Source organism: Ascaphus truei, chromosome 20 (assembly GCF_040206685.1).
Source record: "Ascaphus truei isolate aAscTru1 chromosome 20, aAscTru1.hap1, whole genome shotgun sequence".
Lineage (NCBI taxonomy): Eukaryota > Metazoa > Chordata > Amphibia > Anura > Ascaphidae > Ascaphus > Ascaphus truei.
Genome location: NC_134502.1, coordinates 21,699,918 through 21,726,307, shown reverse-complemented (window position 1 = coordinate 21,726,307; position 26,390 = coordinate 21,699,918). Strand labels below are relative to the sequence as shown.

Here is a 26,390-nt window from a genome sequence, read left to right as displayed (position 1 = left end):
TAGGCCAATTGTTTTCCTTGCTGCATACTCCATAAGGGCATTTAATGATGTTGTTAGTGTTACTTTGCATTTTAGGGGGTAGGTTATCAGCTTGCTTGGTTCCAGCTTGACATCATTTCCTAAACAATGGCATAATCTATATTTAGACTCAAAGATCAGTCTCTCGTGAGACTGTCAAAAATTGCTAATGCTGACTATATTGCAAGTCATCACAGCGGGGTATTGGGAAAAGTTTTCAACTAGCAATAATCACGCCTCGGATAAACCTCATTGGCTATGATACTGCCACTGCGCAAAGTTAACTTTCTACTGGTTTAGTAACCACCAGCTCACATGAAGCCCTCATTACACTGGTGGCTAGCCATAATGCAGAAATGAGTTCAGTGCTATGGATTGTGGGAGTTAATATGCTAATTCAACTGTCAACTAGAAAGACTCTCTTGCAGTTCCACAAACTACCACTGCAGTGTATCTGCATGCAAACGCTTCAGCCAGAGGTGTATTTGGGACCAAATACATGATATCTCCTCTCTCACCAGTGACCTGACTGTGAAATAACCATTTTTGTTGAATATTGCTATTTCAAACATAGTGGAAGTTACTCGAAAAGATGATTTCATATGAAAAAGAAAAGTTTTCTCGCAGTGATATTCATGTCAAATGTGAAAGTCATACATTTAGACTTCAAAAATAAAATCCGTACAGATCAAATGACCAACTTCAGTGGCTCAGGGATATGGCATGTACTTGCTTTTATATATGTCAATCTTCAGGACCGGGTGGGTAACCCCCTCTAAACACAAACGAGATCATATGAGATATACACACTCTTCATGCCGATAGTAGGGACTCATTCATTGTAGGTTTGGTAGGGAAATATATCATCAACATGGTTAGTGAATGTTAGTGAATGTTAGTGAATGTTAGTGAATGTTAGTGAATGTTAGTGAATGTTAGTGAATGTTAGTGAATGTTAGTGAATTTGGAACATTATTATCAACATTTTCAACACAATGCCCAAGGTCTCTGTGGCGCAATTGGTTAGCGCGTTCGGCTGTTAACCGAAAGGTTGGTGGTTCAAGCCCACCCAGGGACGTCTGTTTTCCACCTCACATCTCTTTTCTTCACTTGTTCTGCCCATGGGATCAAGTAGCATGGAAAAAGCTGAAAACATTCACATCCCTGATTATATTATACCCACTTATCTCCTACAAGACATTTAATAAGATATTTGAAAATAGAATGTCTGCTGACTAATTGTCGTTTCATGCACGCAACCAAAGACTTCTTTTTCTATTCATCAATGTTGCTATCTATGAAGTGAAGTTGCTTGAGAAACGTCATGTCAGAACAAGAACTATATGAATACTGCTTCTGTTGTGGTGGAAAGACAAATATTTGGTGATAGATGAATCCTAGTGAAGAGCACAGGATGATCTGCAAACCAAGATGTGATTGCTAACATCTTGGGACAATAGGTCGAGTGTGGTCATTGAGAGCGTCCAATTATTTCAAACCTAAGATTGCCTCACATGTGCTAGATATGCCAAATTAAAGATAGAAAGATGCGTTAACAGTTAATACCTGCAATCATGTGATAACACTCAGTACTCTAACATATCCTTATATATGACACTAGTTTCATAATTAGGCATGTGTTTAATTGGTTTGACCTGAAAGCCTGACTGTGCCATAACAATTATTCTTGAATTATTTGACAACGCATACTTATTCCAGGGGCTCCTGCTATATTTTTCATTTTCATGCCAGGGCATTTTCACATATCTCACAGAGTTTAGTCCATAGGACATTAAGAAATTACATATATTCCGGTTTAGGTTTTTGCTCAAGACCTTGATGAGGTGGGCAGGCTTGAATCATGTTTTGATCAAAAAATGCAACCAAATGTCTCCTTTGTCACACAGACTTGGCTTGTAAATAAATGTAAACATGACACGAGTATATTTGAGGCCCAATTGGTAGGAGAGCAGGATTTGTTCTCTTGTTTTCCATATCTAAATATATATATATATATATATATATATATAAACACGTTAGGCCAATAGTTTTACCAGCAGCAGTCCACTTGTAAAGGGAGGAGGAGCACAGTCATCCGTCCAGTCTCCCATAAATGTTAGGCCAATTGTTTTCCTTGCTGCATACTCCATAAGGGCATTTAAAGATGTTGTTAGTGTTACTTTGCATTTTAGGGGGTAGGTTATCAGCTTGCTTGGTTCCAGCTTGACATCATTTCCTAAACAATGGCATAATCTATATTTAGACTCAAAGATCAGTCTCTCGTGAGACTGTCAAAAATTGCTAATGCTGACTATATTGCAAGTCATCACAGCGGGGTATTGGGAAAAGTTTTCAACTAGCAATAATCACGCCTCGGATAAACCTCATTGGCTATGATACTGCCACTGCGCAAAGTTAACTTTCTACTGGTTTAGTAACCACCAGCTCACATGAAGCCCTCATTACACTGGTGGCTAGCCATAATGCAGAAATGAGTTCAGTGCTATGGATTGTGGGAGTTAATATGCTAATTCAACTGTCAACTAGAAAGACTCTCTTGCAGTTCCACAAACTACCACTGCAGTGTATCTGCATGCAAACGCTTCAGCCAGAGGTGTATTTGGGACCAAATACATGATATCTCCTCTCTCACCAGTGACCTGACTGTGAAATAACCATTTTTGTTGAATATTGCTATTTCAAACATAGTGGAAGTTACTCGAAAAGATGATTTCATATGAAAAAGAAAAGTTTTCTCGCAGTGATATTCATGTCAAATGTGAAAGTCATACATTTAGACTTCAAAAATAAAATCCGTACAGATCAAATGACCAACTTCAGTGGCTCAGGGATATGGCATGTACTTGCTTTGATATATGTCAATCTTCAGGACCGGGTGGGTAACCCCCTCTAAACACAAACGAGATCATATGAGATATACACACTCTTCATACCGATAGTAGGGACTCATTCATTGTAGGTTTGGTAGGGAAATATATCATCAACATGGTTAGTGAATGTTAGTGAATGTTAGTGAATGTTAGTGAATTGGGAACATTATTATCACTACTTTCAACAAAATGCCCAAGGTCTCTGTGGCGCAATTGGTTAGCGCGTTCGGCTGTTAACCGAAAGGTTGGTGGTTCAAGCCCACCCAGGGACGTCTGTTTTCCACCTGACATCTCTTTTCTTCACTTGTTCTGCCCATGGAATCAAGTAGCCTGGAAAAAGCTGAAAACATTCACATCCCTGTTTATATTATACCCACTTATCTCCTTCAAGACATTTAATAAGATATTTGGAAATAGAATGTCTGCTGACTAATTGTCGTTTCATGCACGCAACCAAAGACTTCTTTTTCTATTCATCAATGTTGCTATCTATGAAGTGAAGTTGCTTGAGAAACGTCATGTCAGAACAAGAACTATATGAATACTGCTTCTGTTGTGGTGGAAAGACAAATATTTGGTGATAGATGAATCCTAGTGAAGAGCACAGGATGATCTGCAAACCAAGATGTGATTGCTAACATCTTGGGACAATAGGTCGAGTGTGGTCATTGAGAGCGTCCAATTATTTCAAACCTAAGATTGCCTCACATGTGCTAGATATGTCAAATTAAAGATAGAAAGATGCGTTAACAGTTAATACCTGCAATCATGTGATAACACTCAGTACTCTAACATATCCTTATATATGACACTAGTTTCATAATTAGGCATTGGTTTGACCTGAAAGCCTGACTGTGCCATAACAATTATTCTTGAATTATTTGACAACGCATACTTATTCCAGGGGCTCCTCCTATATTTTTCATTTTCATGCCAGGGCATTTTCACATATCTCACAGAGTTTAGTCCATAGGACATTAAGAAATGACATATATTCCGGTTTAGGTTTTTGCTCAAGACCTTGATGAGGTGGGCAGGCTTGAATCATGTTTTGATCAAAAAATGCAACCAAATGTCTCCTTTGTCACACAGACTTGGCTTGTAAATAAATGTAAACATGACACGAGTATATTTGAGGCCCAATTGGTAGGAGAGCAGGATTTGTTCTCTTGTTTTCCATATCTATCTATCTATATATATATATATATAAACACACGTTAGGCCAATAGTTTTACCAGCAGCATTCCACTTGTAAAGGGAGGAGGAGCGCGGTCATCCGTCCAGTCTCCCATAAATGTTAGGCCAATTGTTTTCCTTGCTGCATACTCCATAAGGGCATTTAATGATGTTGTTAGTGTTACTTTGCATTTTAGGGGGTAGGTTATCAGCTTGCTTGGTTCCAGCTTGACATCATTTCCTAAACAATGGCATAATCTATATTTAGACTCAAAGATCAGTCTCTCGTGAGACTGTCAAAAATTGCTAATGCTGACTATATTGCAAGTCATCACAGCGGGGTATTGGGAAAAGTTTTCAACTAGCAATAATCACGCCTCGGATAAACCTCATTGGCTATGATACTGCCACTGCGCAAAGTTAACTTTCTACTGGTTTAGTAACCACCAGCTCACATGAAGCCCTCATTACACTGGTGGCTAGCCATAATGCAGAAATGAGTTCAGTGCTATGGATTGTGGGAGTTAATATGCTAATTCAACTGTCAACTAGAAAGACTCTCTTGCAGTTCCACAAACTACCACTGCAGTGTATCTGCATGCAAACGCTTCAGCCAGAGGTGTATTTGGGACCAAATACATGATATCTCCTCTCTCACCAGTGACCTGACTGTGAAATAACCATTTTTGTTGAATATTGCTATTTCAAACATAGTGGAAGTTACTCGAAAAGATGATTTCATATGAAAAAGAAAAGTTTTCTCGCAGTGATATTCATGTCAAATGTGAAAGTCATACATTTAGACTTCAAAAATAAAATCCGTACAGATCAAATGACCAACTTCAGTGGCTCAGGGATATGGCATGTACTTGCTTTTATATATGTCAATCTTCAGGACCGGGTGGGTAACCCCCTCTAAACACAAACGAGATCATATGAGATATACACACTCTTCATGCCGATAGTAGGGACTCATTCATTGTAGGTTTGGTAGGGAAATATATCATCAACATGGTTAGTGAATGTTAGTGAATGTTAGTGAATGTTAGTGAATGTTAGTGAATGTTAGTGAATGTTAGTGAATGTTAGTGAATGTTAGTGAATTTGGAACATTATTATCAACATTTTCAACACAATGCCCAAGGTCTCTGTGGCGCAATTGGTTAGCGCGTTCGGCTGTTAACCGAAAGGTTGGTGGTTCAAGCCCACCCAGGGACGTCTGTTTTCCACCTCACATCTCTTTTCTTCACTTGTTCTGCCCATGGGATCAAGTAGCATGGAAAAAGCTGAAAACATTCACATCCCTGATTATATTATACCCACTTATCTCCTACAAGACATTTAATAAGATATTTGAAAATAGAATGTCTGCTGACTAATTGTCGTTTCATGCACGCAACCAAAGACTTCTTTTTCTATTCATCAATGTTGCTATCTATGAAGTGAAGTTGCTTGAGAAACGTCATGTCAGAACAAGAACTATATGAATACTGCTTCTGTTGTGGTGGAAAGACAAATATTTGGTGATAGATGAATCCTAGTGAAGAGCACAGGATGATCTGCAAACCAAGATGTGATTGCTAACATCTTGGGACAATAGGTCGAGTGTGGTCATTGAGAGCGTCCAATTATTTCAAACCTAAGATTGCCTCACATGTGCTAGATATGCCAAATTAAAGATAGAAAGATGCGTTAACAGTTAATACCTGCAATCATGTGATAACACTCAGTACTCTAACATATCCTTATATATGACACTAGTTTTATAATTAGGCATATGTTTAATTGGTTTGACCTGAAAGCCTGACTGTGCCATAACAATTATTCTTGAATTATTTGACAATGCATACTTATTCCAGGGGCTCCTCCTATATTTTTCATTTTTATGTCAGGGCATTTTCACATATCTCACAGAGTTTAGTCCACAGGACATTAAGAAATGACATATATTCCGGTTTAGGTTCTTGCTCAAGACCTTGATGAGGTGGGCAGGCATGAATCATGTTTTGATCAAAAGATGCAACCAAATGTCTCCTTTGTCACACAGACTTGGCTTGTAAATAAATGTAAACATGACACGAGTATATTTGAGGCCCAATTGGTAGGAGAGCAGGATTTGTTCTCTTGTTTTCCATATCTATATATATATATATATATATATATATATATATAAAGACACGTTAGGCCAATAGTTTTACCAGCAGCAGTCCACTTGTAAAGGGAGGAGGAGCACGGTCATCCGTCCAGTCTCCCATAAATGTTAGGCCAATTGTTTTCCTTGCTGCATACTCCATAAGGGCATTTAATGATGTTGTTAGTGTTACTTTGCATTTTAGAGGGTAGGTTATCAGCTTACTTGGTTCCAGCTTGACATCATTTCCTAAACAATGGCACAATCTATATTTAGACTCAAAGATCAGTCTCTCGTGAGACTGTCAAAAATTGCTAATGCTGACTATATTGCAAATCATCACAGCGGGGTATTGGGAAAAGTTTTCAACTAGCAATAATCACGCCTCGGCTAAACCTCATTGGCTATGATACTGCCACTGCGCAAAGTTAACTTTCTACTGGTTTAGTAACCACCAGCTCACATGAAGCCCTCATTACACTGGTGGCTAGCCATAATGCAGGAATGAGTTCAGTGCTATGGATTGTGGGAGTTAATATGCTAATTCAACTGTCAACTAGAAAGACTCTCTTGCAGTTCCACAAACAACCACTGCAGTGTATCTGCATGCAAACGCTTCAGCCAGAGGTGTATTTGGGACCAAATAAATGATATCTCCTCTCTCACCAGTGACCTGACTGTGAAATAACCATTTTTGTTGAATATTGCTATTTCAAACATAGTGGAAGTTACTCGAAAAGATGATTTCATATGAAAAAGAAAAGTTTGATTGCAGTGATATTCATGTCAAATGTGAAAGTCATACATTTAGACTTCAAAAATAAAATCCGTATACATCAAATGACCAACTTCAGTGGCTCAGGGATATGGCATGTACTTGCTTTGATATATGTCAATCTTCAGGACCGGGTGGGTAACCCCCTCTAAACACAAACGAGATCATATGAGATATACACACTCTTCATACCGATAGTAGGGACTCATTCATTGTAGGTTTGGTAGGGAAATATATCATCAACATGGTTAGTGAATGTTAGTGAATGTTAGTGAATGTTAGTGAATTGGGAACATTATTATCACTACTTTCAACAAAATGCCCAAGGTCTCTGTGGCGCAATTGGTTAGCGCGTTCGGCTGTTAACCGAAAGGTTGGTGGTTCAAGCCCACCCAGGGACGTCTGTTTTCCACCTGACATCTCTTTTCTTCACTTGTTCTGCCCATGGAATCAAGTAGCCTGGAAAAAGCTGAAAACATTCACATCCCTGTTTATATTATACCCACTTATCTCCTTCAAGACATTTAATAAGATATTTGGAAATAGAATGTCTGCTGACTAATTGTCGTTTCATGCACGCAACCAAAGACTTCTTTTTCTATTCATCAATGTTGCTATCTATGAAGTGAAGTTGCTTGAGAAACGTCATGTCAGAACAAGAACTATATGAATACTGCTTCTGTTGTGGTGGAAAGACAAATATTTGGTGATAGATGAATCCTAGTGAAGAGCACAGGATGATCTGCAAACCAAGATGTGATTGCTAACATCTTGGGACAATAGGTCGAGTGTGGTCATTGAGAGCGTCCAATTATTTCAAACCTAAGATTGCCTCACATGTGCTAGATATGTCAAATTAAAGATAGAAAGATGCGTTAACAGTTAATACCTGCAATCATGTGATAACACTCAGTACTCTAACATATCCTTATATATGACACTAGTTTCATAATTAGGCATTGGTTTGACCTGAAAGCCTGACTGTGCCATAACAATTATTCTTGAATTATTTGACAACGCATACTTATTCCAGGGGCTCCTCCTATATTTTTCATTTTCATGCCAGGGCATTTTCACATATCTCACAGAGTTTAGTCCATAGGACATTAAGAAATGACATATATTCCGGTTTAGGTTTTTGCTCAAGACCTTGATGAGGTGGGCAGGCTTGAATCATGTTTTGATCAAAAAATGCAACCAAATGTCTCCTTTGTCACACAGACTTGGCTTGTAAATAAATGTAAACATGACACGAGTATATTTGAGGCCCAATTGGTAGGAGAGCAGGATTTGTTCTCTTGTTTTCCATATCTATCTATCTATATATATATATATATAAACACACGTTAGGCCAATAGTTTTACCAGCAGCATTCCACTTGTAAAGGGAGGAGGAGCGCGGTCATCCGTCCAGTCTCCCATAAATGTTAGGCCAATTGTTTTCCTTGCTGCATACTCCATAAGGGCATTTAATGATGTTGTTAGTGTTACTTTGCATTTTAGGGGGTAGGTTATCAGCTTGCTTGGTTCCAGCTTGACATCATTTCCTAAACAATGGCATAATCTATATTTAGACTCAAAGATCAGTCTCTCGTGAGACTGTCAAAAATTGCTAATGCTGACTATATTGCAAGTCATCACAGCGGGGTATTGGGAAAAGTTTTCAACTAGCAATAATCACGCCTCGGATAAACCTCATTGGCTATGATACTGCCACTGCGCAAAGTTAACTTTCTACTGGTTTAGTAACCACCAGCTCACATGAAGCCCTCATTACACTGGTGGCTAGCCATAATGCAGAAATGAGTTCAGTGCTATGGATTGTGGGAGTTAATATGCTAATTCAACTGTCAACTAGAAAGACTCTCTTGCAGTTCCACAAACTACCACTGCAGTGTATCTGCATGCAAACGCTTCAGCCAGAGGTGTATTTGGGACCAAATACATGATATCTCCTCTCTCACCAGTGACCTGACTGTGAAATAACCATTTTTGTTGAATATTGCTATTTCAAACATAGTGGAAGTTACTCGAAAAGATGATTTCATATGAAAAAGAAAAGTTTTCTCGCAGTGATATTCATGTCAAATGTGAAAGTCATACATTTAGACTTCAAAAATAAAATCCGTACAGATCAAATGACCAACTTCAGTGGCTCAGGGATATGGCATGTACTTGCTTTTATATATGTCAATCTTCAGGACCGGGTGGGTAACCCCCTCTAAACACAAACGAGATCATATGAGATATACACACTCTTCATGCCGATAGTAGGGACTCATTCATTGTAGGTTTGGTAGGGAAATATATCATCAACATGGTTAGTGAATGTTAGTGAATGTTAGTGAATGTTAGTGAATGTTAGTGAATGTTAGTGAATGTTAGTGAATGTTAGTGAATGTTAGTGAATTTGGAACATTATTATCAACATTTTCAACACAATGCCCAAGGTCTCTGTGGCGCAATTGGTTAGCGCGTTCGGCTGTTAACCGAAAGGTTGGTGGTTCAAGCCCACCCAGGGACGTCTGTTTTCCACCTCACATCTCTTTTCTTCACTTGTTCTGCCCATGGGATCAAGTAGCATGGAAAAAGCTGAAAACATTCACATCCCTGATTATATTATACCCACTTATCTCCTACAAGACATTTAATAAGATATTTGAAAATAGAATGTCTGCTGACTAATTGTCGTTTCATGCACGCAACCAAAGACTTCTTTTTCTATTCATCAATGTTGCTATCTATGAAGTGAAGTTGCTTGAGAAACGTCATGTCAGAACAAGAACTATATGAATACTGCTTCTGTTGTGGTGGAAAGACAAATATTTGGTGATAGATGAATCCTAGTGAAGAGCACAGGATGATCTGCAAACCAAGATGTGATTGCTAACATCTTGGGACAATAGGTCGAGTGTGGTCATTGAGAGCGTCCAATTATTTCAAACCTAAGATTGCCTCACATGTGCTAGATATGCCAAATTAAAGATAGAAAGATGCGTTAACAGTTAATACCTGCAATCATGTGATAACACTCAGTACTCTAACATATCCTTATATATGACACTAGTTTTATAATTAGGCATATGTTTAATTGGTTTGACCTGAAAGCCTGACTGTGCCATAACAATTATTCTTGAATTATTTGACAATGCATACTTATTCCAGGGGCTCCTCCTATATTTTTCATTTTTATGTCAGGGCATTTTCACATATCTCACAGAGTTTAGTCCACAGGACATTAAGAAATGACATATATTCCGGTTTAGGTTCTTGCTCAAGACCTTGATGAGGTGGGCAGGCATGAATCATGTTTTGATCAAAAGATGCAACCAAATGTCTCCTTTGTCACACAGACTTGGCTTGTAAATAAATGTAAACATGACACGAGTATATTTGAGGCCCAATTGGTAGGAGAGCAGGATTTGTTCTCTTGTTTTCCATATCTATATATATATATATATATATATATATATATATATAAAGACACGTTAGGCCAATAGTTTTACCAGCAGCAGTCCACTTGTAAAGGGAGGAGGAGCACGGTCATCCGTCCAGTCTCCCATAAATGTTAGGCCAATTGTTTTCCTTGCTGCATACTCCATAAGGGCATTTAATGATGTTGTTAGTGTTACTTTGCATTTTAGAGGGTAGGTTATCAGCTTACTTGGTTCCAGCTTGACATCATTTCCTAAACAATGGCACAATCTATATTTAGACTCAAAGATCAGTCTCTCGTGAGACTGTCAAAAATTGCTAATGCTGACTATATTGCAAATCATCACAGCGGGGTATTGGGAAAAGTTTTCAACTAGCAATAATCACGCCTCGGCTAAACCTCATTGGCTATGATACTGCCACTGCGCAAAGTTAACTTTCTACTGGTTTAGTAACCACCAGCTCACATGAAGCCCTCATTACACTGGTGGCTAGCCATAATGCAGGAATGAGTTCAGTGCTATGGATTGTGGGAGTTAATATGCTAATTCAACTGTCAACTAGAAAGACTCTCTTGCAGTTCCACAAACAACCACTGCAGTGTATCTGCATGCAAACGCTTCAGCCAGAGGTGTATTTGGGACCAAATAAATGATATCTCCTCTCTCACCAGTGACCTGACTGTGAAATAACCATTTTTGTTGAATATTGCTATTTCAAACATAGTGGAAGTTACTCGAAAAGATGATTTCATATGAAAAAGAAAAGTTTGATTGCAGTGATATTCATGTCAAATGTGAAAGTCATACATTTAGACTTCAAAAATAAAATCCGTATACATCAAATGACCAACTTCAGTGGCTCAGGGATATGGCATGTACTTGCTTTGATATATGTCAATCTTCAGGACCGGGTGGGTAACCCCCTCTAAACACAAACGAGATCATATGAGATATACACACTCTTCATACCGATAGTAGGGACTCATTCATTGTAGGTTTGGTAGGGAAATATATCATCAACATGGTTAGTGAATGTTAGTGAATGTTAGTGAATGTTAGTGAATTGGGAACATTATTATCACTACTTTCAACAAAATGCCCAAGGTCTCTGTGGCGCAATTGGTTAGCGCGTTCGGCTGTTAACCGAAAGGTTGGTGGTTCAAGCCCACCCAGGGACGTCTGTTTTCCACCTGACATCTCTTTTCTTCACTTGTTCTGCCCATGGAATCAAGTAGCCTGGAAAAAGCTGAAAACATTCACATCCCTGTTTATATTATACCCACTTATCTCCTTCAAGACATTTAATAAGATATTTGGAAATAGAATGTCTGCTGACTAATTGTCGTTTCATGCACGCAACCAAAGACTTCTTTTTCTATTCATCAATGTTGCTATCTATGAAGTGAAGTTGCTTGAGAAACGTCATGTCAGAACAAGAACTATATGAATACTGCTTCTGTTGTGGTGGAAAGACAAATATTTGGTGATAGATGAATCCTAGTGAAGAGCACAGGATGATCTGCAAACCAAGATGTGATTGCTAACATCTTGGGACAATAGGTCGAGTGTGGTCATTGAGAGCGTCCAATTATTTCAAACCTAAGATTGCCTCACATGTGCTAGATATGTCAAATTAAAGATAGAAAGATGCGTTAACAGTTAATACCTGCAATCATGTGATAACACTCAGTACTCTAACATATCCTTATATATGACACTAGTTTCATAATTAGGCATGTGTTTAATTGGTTTGACCTGAAAGCCTGACTGTGCCATAACAATTATTCTTGAATTATTTGACAACGCATACTTATTCCAGGGGCTCCTGCTATATTTTTCATTTTCATGCCAGGGCATTTTCACATATCTCACAGAGTTTAGTCCATAGGACATTAAGAAATTACATATATTCCGGTTTAGGTTTTTGCTCAAGACCTTGATGAGGTGGGCAGGCTTGAATCATGTTTTGATCAAAAAATGCAACCAAATGTCTCCTTTGTCACACAGACTTGGCTTGTAAATAAATGTAAACATGACACGAGTATATTTGAGGCCCAATTGGTAGGAGAGCAGGATTTGTTCTCTTGTTTTCCATATCTAAATATATATATATATATATATATATATATATAAACACGTTAGGCCAATAGTTTTACCAGCAGCAGTCCACTTGTAAAGGGAGGAGGAGCACAGTCATCCGTCCAGTCTCCCATAAATGTTAGGCCAATTGTTTTCCTTGCTGCATACTCCATAAGGGCATTTAAAGATGTTGTTAGTGTTACTTTGCATTTTAGGGGGTAGGTTATCAGCTTGCTTGGTTCCAGCTTGACATCATTTCCTAAACAATGGCATAATCTATATTTAGACTCAAAGATCAGTCTCTCGTGAGACTGTCAAAAATTGCTAATGCTGACTATATTGCAAGTCATCACAGCGGGGTATTGGGAAAAGTTTTCAACTAGCAATAATCACGCCTCGGATAAACCTCATTGGCTATGATACTGCCACTGCGCAAAGTTAACTTTCTACTGGTTTAGTAACCACCAGCTCACATGAAGCCCTCATTACACTGGTGGCTAGCCATAATGCAGAAATGAGTTCAGTGCTATGGATTGTGGGAGTTAATATGCTAATTCAACTGTCAACTAGAAAGACTCTCTTGCAGTTCCACAAACTACCACTGCAGTGTATCTGCATGCAAACGCTTCAGCCAGAGGTGTATTTGGGACCAAATACATGATATCTCCTCTCTCACCAGTGACCTGACTGTGAAATAACCATTTTTGTTGAATATTGCTATTTCAAACATAGTGGAAGTTACTCGAAAAGATGATTTCATATGAAAAAGAAAAGTTTTCTCGCAGTGATATTCATGTCAAATGTGAAAGTCATACATTTAGACTTCAAAAATAAAATCCGTACAGATCAAATGACCAACTTCAGTGGCTCAGGGATATGGCATGTACTTGCTTTGATATATGTCAATCTTCAGGACCGGGTGGGTAACCCCCTCTAAACACAAACGAGATCATATGAGATATACACACTCTTCATACCGATAGTAGGGACTCATTCATTGTAGGTTTGGTAGGGAAATATATCATCAACATGGTTAGTGAATGTTAGTGAATGTTAGTGAATGTTAGTGAATTGGGAACATTATTATCACTACTTTCAACAAAATGCCCAAGGTCTCTGTGGCGCAATTGGTTAGCGCGTTCGGCTGTTAACCGAAAGGTTGGTGGTTCAAGCCCACCCAGGGACGTCTGTTTTCCACCTGACATCTCTTTTCTTCACTTGTTCTGCCCATGGAATCAAGTAGCCTGGAAAAAGCTGAAAACATTCACATCCCTGTTTATATTATACCCACTTATCTCCTTCAAGACATTTAATAAGATATTTGGAAATAGAATGTCTGCTGACTAATTGTCGTTTCATGCACGCAACCAAAGACTTCTTTTTCTATTCATCAATGTTGCTATCTATGAAGTGAAGTTGCTTGAGAAACGTCATGTCAGAACAAGAACTATATGAATACTGCTTCTGTTGTGGTGGAAAGACAAATATTTGGTGATAGATGAATCCTAGTGAAGAGCACAGGATGATCTGCAAACCAAGATGTGATTGCTAACATCTTGGGACAATAGGTCGAGTGTGGTCATTGAGAGCGTCCAATTATTTCAAACCTAAGATTGCCTCACATGTGCTAGATATGTCAAATTAAAGATAGAAAGATGCGTTAACAGTTAATACCTGCAATCATGTGATAACACTCAGTACTCTAACATATCCTTATATATGACACTAGTTTCATAATTAGGCATTGGTTTGACCTGAAAGCCTGACTGTGCCATAACAATTATTCTTGAATTATTTGACAACGCATACTTATTCCAGGGGCTCCTCCTATATTTTTCATTTTCATGCCAGGGCATTTTCACATATCTCACAGAGTTTAGTCCATAGGACATTAAGAAATGACATATATTCCGGTTTAGGTTTTTGCTCAAGACCTTGATGAGGTGGGCAGGCTTGAATCATGTTTTGATCAAAAAATGCAACCAAATGTCTCCTTTGTCACACAGACTTGGCTTGTAAATAAATGTAAACATGACACGAGTATATTTGAGGCCCAATTGGTAGGAGAGCAGGATTTGTTCTCTTGTTTTCCATATCTATCTATCTATATATATATATATATAAACACACGTTAGGCCAATAGTTTTACCAGCAGCATTCCACTTGTAAAGGGAGGAGGAGCGCGGTCATCCGTCCAGTCTCCCATAAATGTTAGGCCAATTGTTTTCCTTGCTGCATACTCCATAAGGGCATTTAATGATGTTGTTAGTGTTACTTTGCATTTTAGGGGGTAGGTTATCAGCTTGCTTGGTTCCAGCTTGACATCATTTCCTAAACAATGGCATAATCTATATTTAGACTCAAAGATCAGTCTCTCGTGAGACTGTCAAAAATTGCTAATGCTGACTATATTGCAAGTCATCACAGCGGGGTATTGGGAAAAGTTTTCAACTAGCAATAATCACGCCTCGGATAAACCTCATTGGCTATGATACTGCCACTGCGCAAAGTTAACTTTCTACTGGTTTAGTAACCACCAGCTCACATGAAGCCCTCATTACACTGGTGGCTAGCCATAATGCAGAAATGAGTTCAGTGCTATGGATTGTGGGAGTTAATATGCTAATTCAACTGTCAACTAGAAAGACTCTCTTGCAGTTCCACAAACTACCACTGCAGTGTATCTGCATGCAAACGCTTCAGCCAGAGGTGTATTTGGGACCAAATACATGATATCTCCTCTCTCACCAGTGACCTGACTGTGAAATAACCATTTTTGTTGAATATTGCTATTTCAAACATAGTGGAAGTTACTCGAAAAGATGATTTCATATGAAAAAGAAAAGTTTTCTCGCAGTGATATTCATGTCAAATGTGAAAGTCATACATTTAGACTTCAAAAATAAAATCCGTACAGATCAAATGACCAACTTCAGTGGCTCAGGGATATGGCATGTACTTGCTTTTATATATGTCAATCTTCAGGACCGGGTGGGTAACCCCCTCTAAACACAAACGAGATCATATGAGATATACACACTCTTCATGCCGATAGTAGGGACTCATTCATTGTAGGTTTGGTAGGGAAATATATCATCAACATGGTTAGTGAATGTTAGTGAATGTTAGTGAATGTTAGTGAATGTTAGTGAATGTTAGTGAATGTTAGTGAATGTTAGTGAATGTTAGTGAATTTGGAACATTATTATCAACATTTTCAACACAATGCCCAAGGTCTCTGTGGCGCAATTGGTTAGCGCGTTCGGCTGTTAACCGAAAGGTTGGTGGTTCAAGCCCACCCAGGGACGTCTGTTTTCCACCTCACATCTCTTTTCTTCACTTGTTCTGCCCATGGGATCAAGTAGCATGGAAAAAGCTGAAAACATTCACATCCCTGATTATATTATACCCACTTATCTCCTACAAGACATTTAATAAGATATTTGAAAATAGAATGTCTGCTGACTAATTGTCGTTTCATGCACGCAACCAAAGACTTCTTTTTCTATTCATCAATGTTGCTATCTATGAAGTGAAGTTGCTTGAGAAACGTCATGTCAGAACAAGAACTATATGAATACTGCTTCTGTTGTGGTGGAAAGACAAATATTTGGTGATAGATGAATCCTAGTGAAGAGCACAGGATGATCTGCAAACCAAGATGTGATTGCTAACATCTTGGGACAATAGGTCGAGTGTGGTCATTGAGAGCGTCCAATTATTTCAAACCTAAGATTGCCTCACATGTGCTAGATATGCCAAATTAAAGATAGAAAGATGCGTTAACAGTTAATACCTGCAATCATGTGATAACACTCAGTACTCTAACATATCCTTATATATGACACTAGTTTTATAATTAGGCATATGTTTAATTGGTTTGACCTGAAAGCCTGACTGTGCCATAACAATTATTCTTGAATTATTTGACAATGCATACTTATTCCAGGGGCTCCTCCTATATTTTTCATTTTTATGTCAGGGCATTTTCACATATCTCACAGAGTTTAGTCCACAGGACATTAAGAAATGACATATATTCCGGTTTAGGTTCTTGCTCAAGACCTTGATGAGGTGGGCAGGCATGAATCATGTTTTGATCAAAAGATGCAACCAAATGTCTCCTTTGTCACACAGACTTGGCTTGTAAATAAATGTAAACATGACACGAGTATATTTGAGGCCCAATTGGTAGGAGAGCAGGATTTGTTCTCTTGTTTTCCATATCTATATATATATATATATATATATATATATATATATATATATAAAGACACGTTAGGCCAATAGTTTTACCAGCAGCAGTCCACTTGTAAAGGGAGGAGGAGCACGGTCATCCGTCCAGTCTCCCATAAATGTTAGGCCAATTGTTTTCCTTGCTGCATACTCCATAAGGGCATTTAATGATGTTGTTAGTGTTACTTTGCATTTTAGAGGGTAGGTTATCAGCTTACTTGGTTCCAGCTTGACATCATTTCCTAAACAATGGCACAATCTATATTTAGACTCAAAGATCAGTCTCTCGTGAGACTGTCAAAAATTGCTAATGCTGACTATATTGCAAATCATCACAGCGGGGTATTGGGAAAAGTTTTCAACTAGCAATAATCACGCCTCGGCTAAACCTCATTGGCTATGATACTGCCACTGCGCAAAGTTAACTTTCTACTGGTTTAGTAACCACCAGCTCACATGAAGCCCTCATTACACTGGTGGCTAGCCATAATGCAGGAATGAGTTCAGTGCTATGGATTGTGGGAGTTAATATGCTAATTCAACTGTCAACTAGAAAGACTCTCTTGCAGTTCCACAAACAACCACTGCAGTGTATCTGCATGCAAACGCTTCAGCCAGAGGTGTATTTGGGACCAAATAAATGATATCTCCTCTCTCACCAGTGACCTGACTGTGAAATAACCATTTTTGTTGAATATTGCTATTTCAAACATAGTGGAAGTTACTCGAAAAGATGATTTCATATGAAAAAGAAAAGTTTGATTGCAGTGATATTCATGTCAAATGTGAAAGTCATACATTTAGACTTCAAAAATAAAATCCGTATACATCAAATGACCAACTTCAGTGGCTCAGGGATATGGCATGTACTTGCTTTGATATATGTCAATCTTCAGGACCGGGTGGGTAACCCCCTCTAAACACAAACGAGATCATATGAGATATACACACTCTTCATACCGATAGTAGGGACTCATTCATTGTAGGTTTGGTAGGGAAATATATCATCAACATGGTTAGTGAATGTTAGTGAATGTTAGTGAATGTTAGTGAATTGGGAACATTATTATCACTACTTTCAACAAAATGCCCAAGGTCTCTGTGGCGCAATTGGTTAGCGCGTTCGGCTGTTAACCGAAAGGTTGGTGGTTCAAGCCCACCCAGGGACGTCTGTTTTCCACCTGACATCTCTTTTCTTCACTTGTTCTGCCCATGGAATCAAGTAGCCTGGAAAAAGCTGAAAACATTCACATCCCTGTTTATATTATACCCACTTATCTCCTTCAAGACATTTAATAAGATATTTGGAAATAGAATGTCTGCTGACTAATTGTCGTTTCATGCACGCAACCAAAGACTTCTTTTTCTATTCATCAATGTTGCTATCTATGAAGTGAAGTTGCTTGAGAAACGTCATGTCAGAACAAGAACTATATGAATACTGCTTCTGTTGTGGTGGAAAGACAAATATTTGGTGATAGATGAATCCTAGTGAAGAGCACAGGATGATCTGCAAACCAAGATGTGATTGCTAACATCTTGGGACAATAGGTCGAGTGTGGTCATTGAGAGCGTCCAATTATTTCAAACCTAAGATTGCCTCACATGTGCTAGATATGTCAAATTAAAGATAGAAAGATGCGTTAACAGTTAATACCTGCAATCATGTGATAACACTCAGTACTCTAACATATCCTTATATATGACACTAGTTTCATAATTAGGCATGTGTTTAATTGGTTTGACCTGAAAGCCTGACTGTGCCATAACAATTATTCTTGAATTATTTGACAACGCATACTTATTCCAGGGGCTCCTGCTATATTTTTCATTTTCATGCCAGGGCATTTTCACATATCTCACAGAGTTTAGTCCATAGGACATTAAGAAATGACATATATTCCGGTTTAGGTTTTTGCTCAAGACCTTGATGAGGTGGGCAGGCTTGAATCATGTTTTGATCAAAAAATGCAACCAAATGTCTCCTTTGTCACACAGACTTGGCTTGTAAATAAATGTAAACATGACACGAGTATATTTGAGGCCCAATTGGTAGGAGAGCAGGATTTGTTCTCTTGTTTTCCATATCTAAATATATATATATATATATATATAAACACGTTAGGCCAATAGTTTTACCAGCAGCAGTCCACTTGTAAAGGGAGGAGGAGCACAGTCATCCGTCCAGTCTCCCATAAATGTTAGGCCAATTGTTTTCCTTGCTGCATACTCCATAAGGGCATTTAAAGATGTTGTTAGTGTTACTTTGCATTTTAGGGGGTAGGTTATCAGCTTGCTTGGTTCCAGCTTGACATCATTTCCTAAACAATGGCATAATCTATATTTAGACTCAAAGATCAGTCTCTCGTGAGACTGTCAAAAATTGCTAATGCTGACTATATTGCAAGTCATCACAGCGGGGTATTGGGAAAAGTTTTCAACTAGCAATAATCACGCCTCGGATAAACCTCATTGGCTATGATACTGCCACTGCGCAAAGTTAATTTTCTACTGGTTTAGTAACCACCAGCTCACATGAAGCCCTCATTACACTGGTGGCTAGCCATAATGCAGAAATGAGTTCAGTGCTATGGATTGTGGGAGTTAATATGCTAATTCAACTGTCAACTAGAAAGACTCTCTTGCAGTTCCACAAACTACCACTGCAGTGTATCTGCATGCAAACGCTTCAGCCAGAGGTGTATTTGGGACCAAATACATGATATCTCCTCTCTCACCAGTGACCTGACTGTGAAATAACCATTTTTGTTGAATATTGCTATTTCAAACATAGTGGAAGTTACTCGAAAAGATGATTTCATATGAAAAAGAAAAGTTTTCTCGCAGTGATATTCATGTCAAATGTGAAAGTCATACATTTAGACTTCAAAAATAAAATCCGTACAGATCAAATGACCAACTTCAGTGGCTCAGGGATATGGCATGTACTTGCTTTGATATATGTCAATCTTCAGGACCGGGTGGGTAACCCCCTCTAAACACAAACGAGATCATATGAGATATACACACTCTTCATACCGATAGTAGGGACTCATTCATTGTAGGTTTGGTAGGGAAATATATCATCAACATGGTTAGTGAATGTTAGTGAATGTTAGTGAATGTTAGTGAATGTTAGTGAATTGGGAACATTATTATCACTACTTTCAACAAAATGCCCAAGGTCTCTGTGGCGCAATTGGTTAGCGCGTTCGGCTGTTAACCGAAAGGTTGGTGGTTCAAGCCCACCCAGGGACGTCTGTTTTCCACCTGACATCTCTTTTCTTCACTTGTTCTGCCCATGGAATCAAGTAGCCTGGAAAAAGCTGAAAACATTCACATCCCTGTTTATATTATACCCACTTATCTCCTTCAAGACATTTAATAAGATATTTGGAAATAGAATGTCTGCTGACTAATTGTCGTTTCATGCACGCAACCAAAGACTTCTTTTTCTATTCATCAATGTTGCTATCTATGAAGTGAAGTTGCTTGAGAAACGTCATGTCAGAACAAGAACTATATGAATACTGCTTCTGTTGTGGTGGAAAGACAAATATTTGGTGATAGATGAATCCTAGTGAAGAGCACAGGATGATCTGCAAACCAAGATGTGATTGCTAACATCTTGGGACAATAGGTCGAGTGTGGTCATTGAGAGCGTCCAATTATTTCAAACCTAAGATTGCCTCACATGTGCTAGATATGTCAAATTAAAGATAGAAAGATGCGTTAACAGTTAATACCTGCAATCATGTGATAACACTCAGTACTCTAACATATCCTTATATATGACACTAGTTTCATAATTAGGCATTGGTTTGACCTGAAAGCCTGACTGTGCCATAACAATTATTCTTGAATTATTTGACAACGCATACTTATTCCAGGGGCTCCTCCTATATTTTTCATTTTCATGCCAGGGCATTTTCACATATCTCACAGAGTTTAGTCCATAGGACATTAAGAAATGACATATATTCCGGTTTAGGTTTTTGCTCAAGACCTTGATGAGGTGGGCAGGCTTGAATCATGTTTTGATCAAAAGATGCAACCAAATGTCTCCTTTGTCACACAGACTTGGCTTGTAAACAAATGTAAACATGACACGAGTATATTTGAGGCCCAATTGGTAGGAGAGCAGGATTTGTTCTCTTGTTTTCCATATATATATATATATATATATATATATATATAAAAACAAACATTAGGTCAATGGTTTTACCAGCAGCAGCAGTCCACTTGTAAAGGGAGGAGGAACGCGGTCATCCATCCAGTCTCCCACAAATGTTAGGCCAATTGCTTTCCTTGCTGCATACTCCATAAGTGCATTTAATGATGTTGTTAGTGTTACTCTGCATTTTAGGGGATAGGTTACCAGCTTGACATCATTTCCTAAACAATAGCATAATCTATATTTAGACTCAAAGATCAGTCTCTCGTGAGACTGTCAAAAATTGCTAATGCTGACTATATTGCAAGTCATCACAGCGGGGTATTGGGAAAAGTTTTCAACTAGCAATAATCACGCCTCGGATAAACCTCATTGGCTATGATACTGCCACTGCGCAAAGTTAACTTTCTACTGGTTTAGTAACCACCAGCTCACATGAAGCCCTCATTACACTGGTGGCTAGCCATAATGCAGAAATGAGTTCAGTGCTATGGATTGTGGGAGTTAATATGCTAATTCAACTGTCAACTAGAAAGACTCTCTTGCAGTTCCACAAACAACCACTGCAGTGTATCTGCATGCAAACGCTTCAGCCAGAGGTGTATTTGGGACCAAATACATGATATCTCCTCTCTCACCAGTGACCTGACTGTGAAATAACCATTTTTGTTGAATATTGCTATTTCAAACATAGTGGAAGTTACTCGAAAAGATGATTTCATATGAAAAAGAAAAGTTTGATTGCAGTGATATTCATGTCAAAAGTGAAAGTCATACATTTAGACTTCAAAAATAAAATCCGTACAGATCAAATGACCAACTTCAGTAGCTCAGGGATATGGCATGTACTTGGTTTTATATATGTCAATCTTCAGGACCGGGTGGGTAACCCCCTCTAAACACAAACGAGATCATATGAGATATACACACTCTTCATGCCGATAGTAGGGACTCATTCATTGTAGGTTTGGTAGGGAAATATATCATCAACATGGTTAGTGAATGTTAGTGAATGTTAGTGAATGTTAGTGAATGTTAGTGAATGTTAGTGAATGTTAGTGAATGTTAGTGAATGTTAGTGAATTTGGAACATTATTATCAACATTTTCAACACAATGCCCAAGGTCTCTGTGGCGCAATTGGTTAGCGCGTTCGGCTGTTAACCGAAAGGTTGGTGGTTCAAGCCCACCCAGGGACGTCTGTTTTCCACCTCACATCTCTTTTCTTCACTTGTTCTGCCCATGGGATCAAGTAGCATGGAAAAAGCTGAAAACATTCACATCCCTGATTATATTATACCCACTTATCTCCTACAAGACATTTAATAAGATATTTGAAAATAGAATGTCTGCTGACTAATTGTCGTTTCATGCACGCAACCAAAGACTTCTTTTTCTATTCATCAATGTTGCTATCTATGAAGTGAAGTTGCTTGAGAAACGTCATGTCAGAACAAGAACTATATGAATACTGCTTCTGTTGTGGTGGAAAGACAAATATTTGGTGATAGATGAATCCTAGTGAAGAGCACAGGATGATCTGCAAACCAAGATGTGATTGCTAACATCTTGGGACAATAGGTCGAGTGTGGTCATTGAGAGCGTCCAATTATTTCAAACCTAAGATTGCCTCACATGTGCTAGATATGCCAAATTAAAGATAGAAAGATGCGTTAACAGTTAATACCTGCAATCATGTGATAACACTCAGTACTCTAACATATCCTTATATATGACACTAGTTTTATAATTAGGCATATGTTTAATTGGTTTGACCTGAAAGCCTGACTGTGCCATAACAATTATTCTTGAATTATTTGACAATGCATACTTATTCCAGGGGCTCCTCCTATATTTTTCATTTTTATGTCAGGGCATTTTCACATATCTCACAGAGTTTAGTCCACAGGACATTAAGAAATGACATATATTCCGGTTTAGGTTCTTGCTCAAGACCTTGATGAGGTGGGCAGGCATGAATCATGTTTTGATCAAAAGATGCAACCAAATGTCTCCTTTGTCACACAGACTTGGCTTGTAAATAAATGTAAACATGACACGAGTATATTTGAGGCCCAATTGGTAGGAGAGCAGGATTTGTTCTCTTGTTTTCCATATCTATATATATATATATATATATATATATATATATATAAAGACACGTTAGGCCAATAGTTTTACCAGCAGCAGTCCACTTGTAAAGGGAGGAGGAGCACGGTCATCCGTCCAGTCTCCCATAAATGTTAGGCCAATTGTTTTCCTTGCTGCATACTCCATAAGGGCATTTAATGATGTTGTTAGTGTTACTTTGCATTTTAGAGGGTAGGTTATCAGCTTACTTGGTTCCAGCTTGACATCATTTCCTAAACAATGGCACAATCTATATTTAGACTCAAAGATCAGTCTCTCGTGAGACTGTCAAAAATTGCTAATGCTGACTATATTGCAAATCATCACAGCGGGGTATTGGGAAAAGTTTTCAACTAGCAATAATCACGCCTCGGCTAAACCTCATTGGCTATGATACTGCCACTGCGCAAAGTTAACTTTCTACTGGTTTAGTAACCACCAGCTCACATGAAGCCCTCATTACACTGGTGGCTAGCCATAATGCAGGAATGAGTTCAGTGCTATGGATTGTGGGAGTTAATATGCTAATTCAACTGTCAACTAGAAAGACTCTCTTGCAGTTCCACAAACAACCACTGCAGTGTATCTGCATGCAAACGCTTCAGCCAGAGGTGTATTTGGGACCAAATAAATGATATCTCCTCTCTCACCAGTGACCTGACTGTGAAATAACCATTTTTGTTGAATATTGCTATTTCAAACATAGTGGAAGTTACTCGAAAAGATGATTTCATATGAAAAAGAAAAGTTTGATTGCAGTGATATTCATGTCAAATGTGAAAGTCATACATTTAGACTTCAAAAATAAAATCCGTATACATCAAATGACCAACTTCAGTGGCTCAGGGATATGGCATGTACTTGCTTTGATATATGTCAATCTTCAGGACCGGGTGGGTAACCCCCTCTAAACACAAACGAGATCATATGAGATATACACACTCTTCATACCGATAGTAGGGACTCATTCATTGTAGGTTTGGTAGGGAAATATATCATCAACATGGTTAGTGAATGTTAGTGAATGTTAGTGAATGTTAGTGAATTGGGAACATTATTATCACTACTTTCAACAAAATGCCCAAGGTCTCTGTGGCGCAATTGGTTAGCGCGTTCGGCTGTTAACCGAAAGGTTGGTGGTTCAAGCCCACCCAGGGACGTCTGTTTTCCACCTGACATCTCTTTTCTTCACTTGTTCTGCCCATGGAATCAAGTAGCCTGGAAAAAGCTGAAAACATTCACATCCCTGTTTATATTATACCCACTTATCTCCTTCAAGACATTTAATAAGATATTTGGAAATAGAATGTCTGCTGACTAATTGTCGTTTCATGCACGCAACCAAAGACTTCTTTTTCTATTCATCAATGTTGCTATCTATGAAGTGAAGTTGCTTGAGAAACGTCATGTCAGAACAAGAACTATATGAATACTGCTTCTGTTGTGGTGGAAAGACAAATATTTGGTGATAGATGAATCCTAGTGAAGAGCACAGGATGATCTGCAAACCAAGATGTGATTGCTAACATCTTGGGACAATAGGTCGAGTGTGGTCATTGAGAGCGTCCAATTATTTCAAACCTAAGATTGCCTCACATGTGCTAGATATGTCAAATTAAAGATAGAAAGATGCGTTAACAGTTAATACCTGCAATCATGTGATAACACTCAGTACTCTAACATATCCTTATATATGACACTAGTTTCATAATTAGGCATGTGTTTAATTGGTTTGACCTGAAAGCCTGACTGTGCCATAACAATTATTCTTGAATTATTTGACAACGCATACTTATTCCAGGGGCTCCTGCTATATTTTTCATTTTCATGCCAGGGCATTTTCACATATCTCACAGAGTTTAGTCCATAGGACATTAAGAAATGACATATATTCCGGTTTAGGTTTTTGCTCAAGACCTTGATGAGGTGGGCAGGCTTGAATCATGTTTTGATCAAAAAATGCAACCAAATGTCTCCTTTGTCACACAGACTTGGCTTGTAAATAAATGTAAACATGACACGAGTATATTTGAGGCCCAATTGGTAGGAGAGCAGGATTTGTTCTCTTGTTTTCCATATCTAAATATATATATATATATATATATAAACACGTTAGGCCAATAGTTTTACCAGCAGCAGTCCACTTGTAAAGGGAGGAGGAGCACAGTCATCCGTCCAGTCTCCCATAAATGTTAGGCCAATTGTTTTCCTTGCTGCATACTCCATAAGGGCATTTAAAGATGTTGTTAGTGTTACTTTGCATTTTAGGGGGTAGGTTATCAGCTTGCTTGGTTCCAGCTTGACATCATTTCCTAAACAATGGCATAATCTATATTTAGACTCAAAGATCAGTCTCTCGTGAGACTGTCAAAAATTGCTAATGCTGACTATATTGCAAGTCATCACAGCGGGGTATTGGGAAAAGTTTTCAACTAGCAATAATCACGCCTCGGATAAACCTCATTGGCTATGATACTGCCACTGCGCAAAGTTAATTTTCTACTGGTTTAGTAACCACCAGCTCACATGAAGCCCTCATTACACTGGTGGCTAGCCATAATGCAGAAATGAGTTCAGTGCTATGGATTGTGGGAGTTAATATGCTAATTCAACTGTCAACTAGAAAGACTCTCTTGCAGTTCCACAAACTACCACTGCAGTGTATCTGCATGCAAACGCTTCAGCCAGAGGTGTATTTGGGACCAAATACATGATATCTCCTCTCTCACCAGTGACCTGACTGTGAAATAACCATTTTTGTTGAATATTGCTATTTCAAACATAGTGGAAGTTACTCGAAAAGATGATTTCATATGAAAAAGAAAAGTTTTCTCGCAGTGATATTCATGTCAAATGTGAAAGTCATACATTTAGACTTCAAAAATAAAATCCGTACAGATCAAATGACCAACTTCAGTGGCTCAGGGATATGGCATGTACTTGCTTTTATATATGTCAATCTTCAGGACCGGGTGGGTAACCCCCTCTAAACACAAACGAGATCATATGAGATATACACACTCTTCATGCCGATAGTAGGGACTCATTCATTGTAGGTTTGGTAGGGAAATATATCATCAACATGGTTAGTGAATGTTAGTGAATGTTAGTGAATGTTAGTGAATGTTAGTGAATGTTAGTGAATGTTAGTGAATGTTAGTGAATGTTAGTGAATTTGGAACATTATTATCAACATTTTCAACACAATGCCCAAGGTCTCTGTGGCGCAATTGGTTAGCGCGTTCGGCTGTTAACCGAAAGGTTGGTGGTTCAAGCCCACCCAGGGACGTCTGTTTTCCACCTCACATCTCTTTTCTTCACTTGTTCTGCCCATGGGATCAAGTA

The 26,390-nt window shown here is 38.5% G+C and overlaps 26 non-coding genes across 26 annotated transcripts; 13 read left to right on the top strand and 13 right to left on the bottom strand.

The window, feature by feature from the left end:
• Positions 1–159: 159 nt before the first annotated feature.
• LOC142471525 (U4 spliceosomal RNA) lies at positions 160–300 on the bottom strand. Its single transcript, XR_012789484.1, has one exon. It is a non-coding gene; the product is annotated as a U4 spliceosomal RNA (small nuclear RNA).
• A 722-nt stretch (positions 301–1,022) lies between these two features.
• TRNAN-GUU (transfer RNA asparagine (anticodon GUU)) lies at positions 1,023–1,096 on the top strand. The gene has a single exon. It is a non-coding gene; the product is annotated as a tRNA-Asn (tRNA).
• A 1,198-nt stretch (positions 1,097–2,294) lies between these two features.
• Positions 2,295–2,435, bottom strand: LOC142471524 (U4 spliceosomal RNA). The gene has a single exon (XR_012789483.1). It is a non-coding gene; the product is annotated as a U4 spliceosomal RNA (small nuclear RNA).
• Positions 2,436–3,107: 672 nt separating this feature from the next.
• On the top strand, positions 3,108–3,181 carry TRNAN-GUU (transfer RNA asparagine (anticodon GUU)). Its single transcript has one exon. It is a non-coding gene; the product is annotated as a tRNA-Asn (tRNA).
• A 1,185-nt stretch (positions 3,182–4,366) lies between these two features.
• LOC142471523 (U4 spliceosomal RNA) lies at positions 4,367–4,507 on the bottom strand. Its single transcript, XR_012789482.1, has one exon. It is a non-coding gene; the product is annotated as a U4 spliceosomal RNA (small nuclear RNA).
• Positions 4,508–5,229: 722 nt separating this feature from the next.
• On the top strand, positions 5,230–5,303 carry TRNAN-GUU (transfer RNA asparagine (anticodon GUU)). The gene has a single exon. It is a non-coding gene; the product is annotated as a tRNA-Asn (tRNA).
• Positions 5,304–6,505: 1,202 nt separating this feature from the next.
• LOC142471484 (U4 spliceosomal RNA) lies at positions 6,506–6,646 on the bottom strand. The gene has a single exon (XR_012789444.1). It is a non-coding gene; the product is annotated as a U4 spliceosomal RNA (small nuclear RNA).
• Positions 6,647–7,318: 672 nt separating this feature from the next.
• Positions 7,319–7,392, top strand: TRNAN-GUU (transfer RNA asparagine (anticodon GUU)). The gene has a single exon. It is a non-coding gene; the product is annotated as a tRNA-Asn (tRNA).
• A 1,185-nt stretch (positions 7,393–8,577) lies between these two features.
• On the bottom strand, positions 8,578–8,718 carry LOC142471515 (U4 spliceosomal RNA). Its single transcript, XR_012789474.1, has one exon. It is a non-coding gene; the product is annotated as a U4 spliceosomal RNA (small nuclear RNA).
• A 722-nt stretch (positions 8,719–9,440) lies between these two features.
• Positions 9,441–9,514, top strand: TRNAN-GUU (transfer RNA asparagine (anticodon GUU)). Its single transcript has one exon. It is a non-coding gene; the product is annotated as a tRNA-Asn (tRNA).
• Positions 9,515–10,718: 1,204 nt separating this feature from the next.
• Positions 10,719–10,859, bottom strand: LOC142471483 (U4 spliceosomal RNA). The gene has a single exon (XR_012789443.1). It is a non-coding gene; the product is annotated as a U4 spliceosomal RNA (small nuclear RNA).
• Positions 10,860–11,531: 672 nt separating this feature from the next.
• Positions 11,532–11,605, top strand: TRNAN-GUU (transfer RNA asparagine (anticodon GUU)). Its single transcript has one exon. It is a non-coding gene; the product is annotated as a tRNA-Asn (tRNA).
• A 1,200-nt stretch (positions 11,606–12,805) lies between these two features.
• Positions 12,806–12,946, bottom strand: LOC142471503 (U4 spliceosomal RNA). The gene has a single exon (XR_012789462.1). It is a non-coding gene; the product is annotated as a U4 spliceosomal RNA (small nuclear RNA).
• Positions 12,947–13,618: 672 nt separating this feature from the next.
• TRNAN-GUU (transfer RNA asparagine (anticodon GUU)) lies at positions 13,619–13,692 on the top strand. Its single transcript has one exon. It is a non-coding gene; the product is annotated as a tRNA-Asn (tRNA).
• A 1,185-nt stretch (positions 13,693–14,877) lies between these two features.
• Positions 14,878–15,018, bottom strand: LOC142471491 (U4 spliceosomal RNA). Its single transcript, XR_012789451.1, has one exon. It is a non-coding gene; the product is annotated as a U4 spliceosomal RNA (small nuclear RNA).
• Positions 15,019–15,740: 722 nt separating this feature from the next.
• Positions 15,741–15,814, top strand: TRNAN-GUU (transfer RNA asparagine (anticodon GUU)). The gene has a single exon. It is a non-coding gene; the product is annotated as a tRNA-Asn (tRNA).
• Positions 15,815–17,024: 1,210 nt separating this feature from the next.
• On the bottom strand, positions 17,025–17,165 carry LOC142471482 (U4 spliceosomal RNA). The gene has a single exon (XR_012789442.1). It is a non-coding gene; the product is annotated as a U4 spliceosomal RNA (small nuclear RNA).
• A 672-nt stretch (positions 17,166–17,837) lies between these two features.
• TRNAN-GUU (transfer RNA asparagine (anticodon GUU)) lies at positions 17,838–17,911 on the top strand. Its single transcript has one exon. It is a non-coding gene; the product is annotated as a tRNA-Asn (tRNA).
• A 1,192-nt stretch (positions 17,912–19,103) lies between these two features.
• Positions 19,104–19,244, bottom strand: LOC142471480 (U4 spliceosomal RNA). The gene has a single exon (XR_012789440.1). It is a non-coding gene; the product is annotated as a U4 spliceosomal RNA (small nuclear RNA).
• A 682-nt stretch (positions 19,245–19,926) lies between these two features.
• Positions 19,927–20,000, top strand: TRNAN-GUU (transfer RNA asparagine (anticodon GUU)). Its single transcript has one exon. It is a non-coding gene; the product is annotated as a tRNA-Asn (tRNA).
• Positions 20,001–21,177: 1,177 nt separating this feature from the next.
• LOC142471566 (U4 spliceosomal RNA) lies at positions 21,178–21,318 on the bottom strand. The gene has a single exon (XR_012789525.1). It is a non-coding gene; the product is annotated as a U4 spliceosomal RNA (small nuclear RNA).
• A 722-nt stretch (positions 21,319–22,040) lies between these two features.
• Positions 22,041–22,114, top strand: TRNAN-GUU (transfer RNA asparagine (anticodon GUU)). The gene has a single exon. It is a non-coding gene; the product is annotated as a tRNA-Asn (tRNA).
• A 1,204-nt stretch (positions 22,115–23,318) lies between these two features.
• Positions 23,319–23,459, bottom strand: LOC142471481 (U4 spliceosomal RNA). The gene has a single exon (XR_012789441.1). It is a non-coding gene; the product is annotated as a U4 spliceosomal RNA (small nuclear RNA).
• A 672-nt stretch (positions 23,460–24,131) lies between these two features.
• TRNAN-GUU (transfer RNA asparagine (anticodon GUU)) lies at positions 24,132–24,205 on the top strand. The gene has a single exon. It is a non-coding gene; the product is annotated as a tRNA-Asn (tRNA).
• A 1,192-nt stretch (positions 24,206–25,397) lies between these two features.
• On the bottom strand, positions 25,398–25,538 carry LOC142471553 (U4 spliceosomal RNA). The gene has a single exon (XR_012789513.1). It is a non-coding gene; the product is annotated as a U4 spliceosomal RNA (small nuclear RNA).
• Positions 25,539–26,260: 722 nt separating this feature from the next.
• Positions 26,261–26,334, top strand: TRNAN-GUU (transfer RNA asparagine (anticodon GUU)). The gene has a single exon. It is a non-coding gene; the product is annotated as a tRNA-Asn (tRNA).
• Positions 26,335–26,390: the final 56 nt, after the last annotated feature.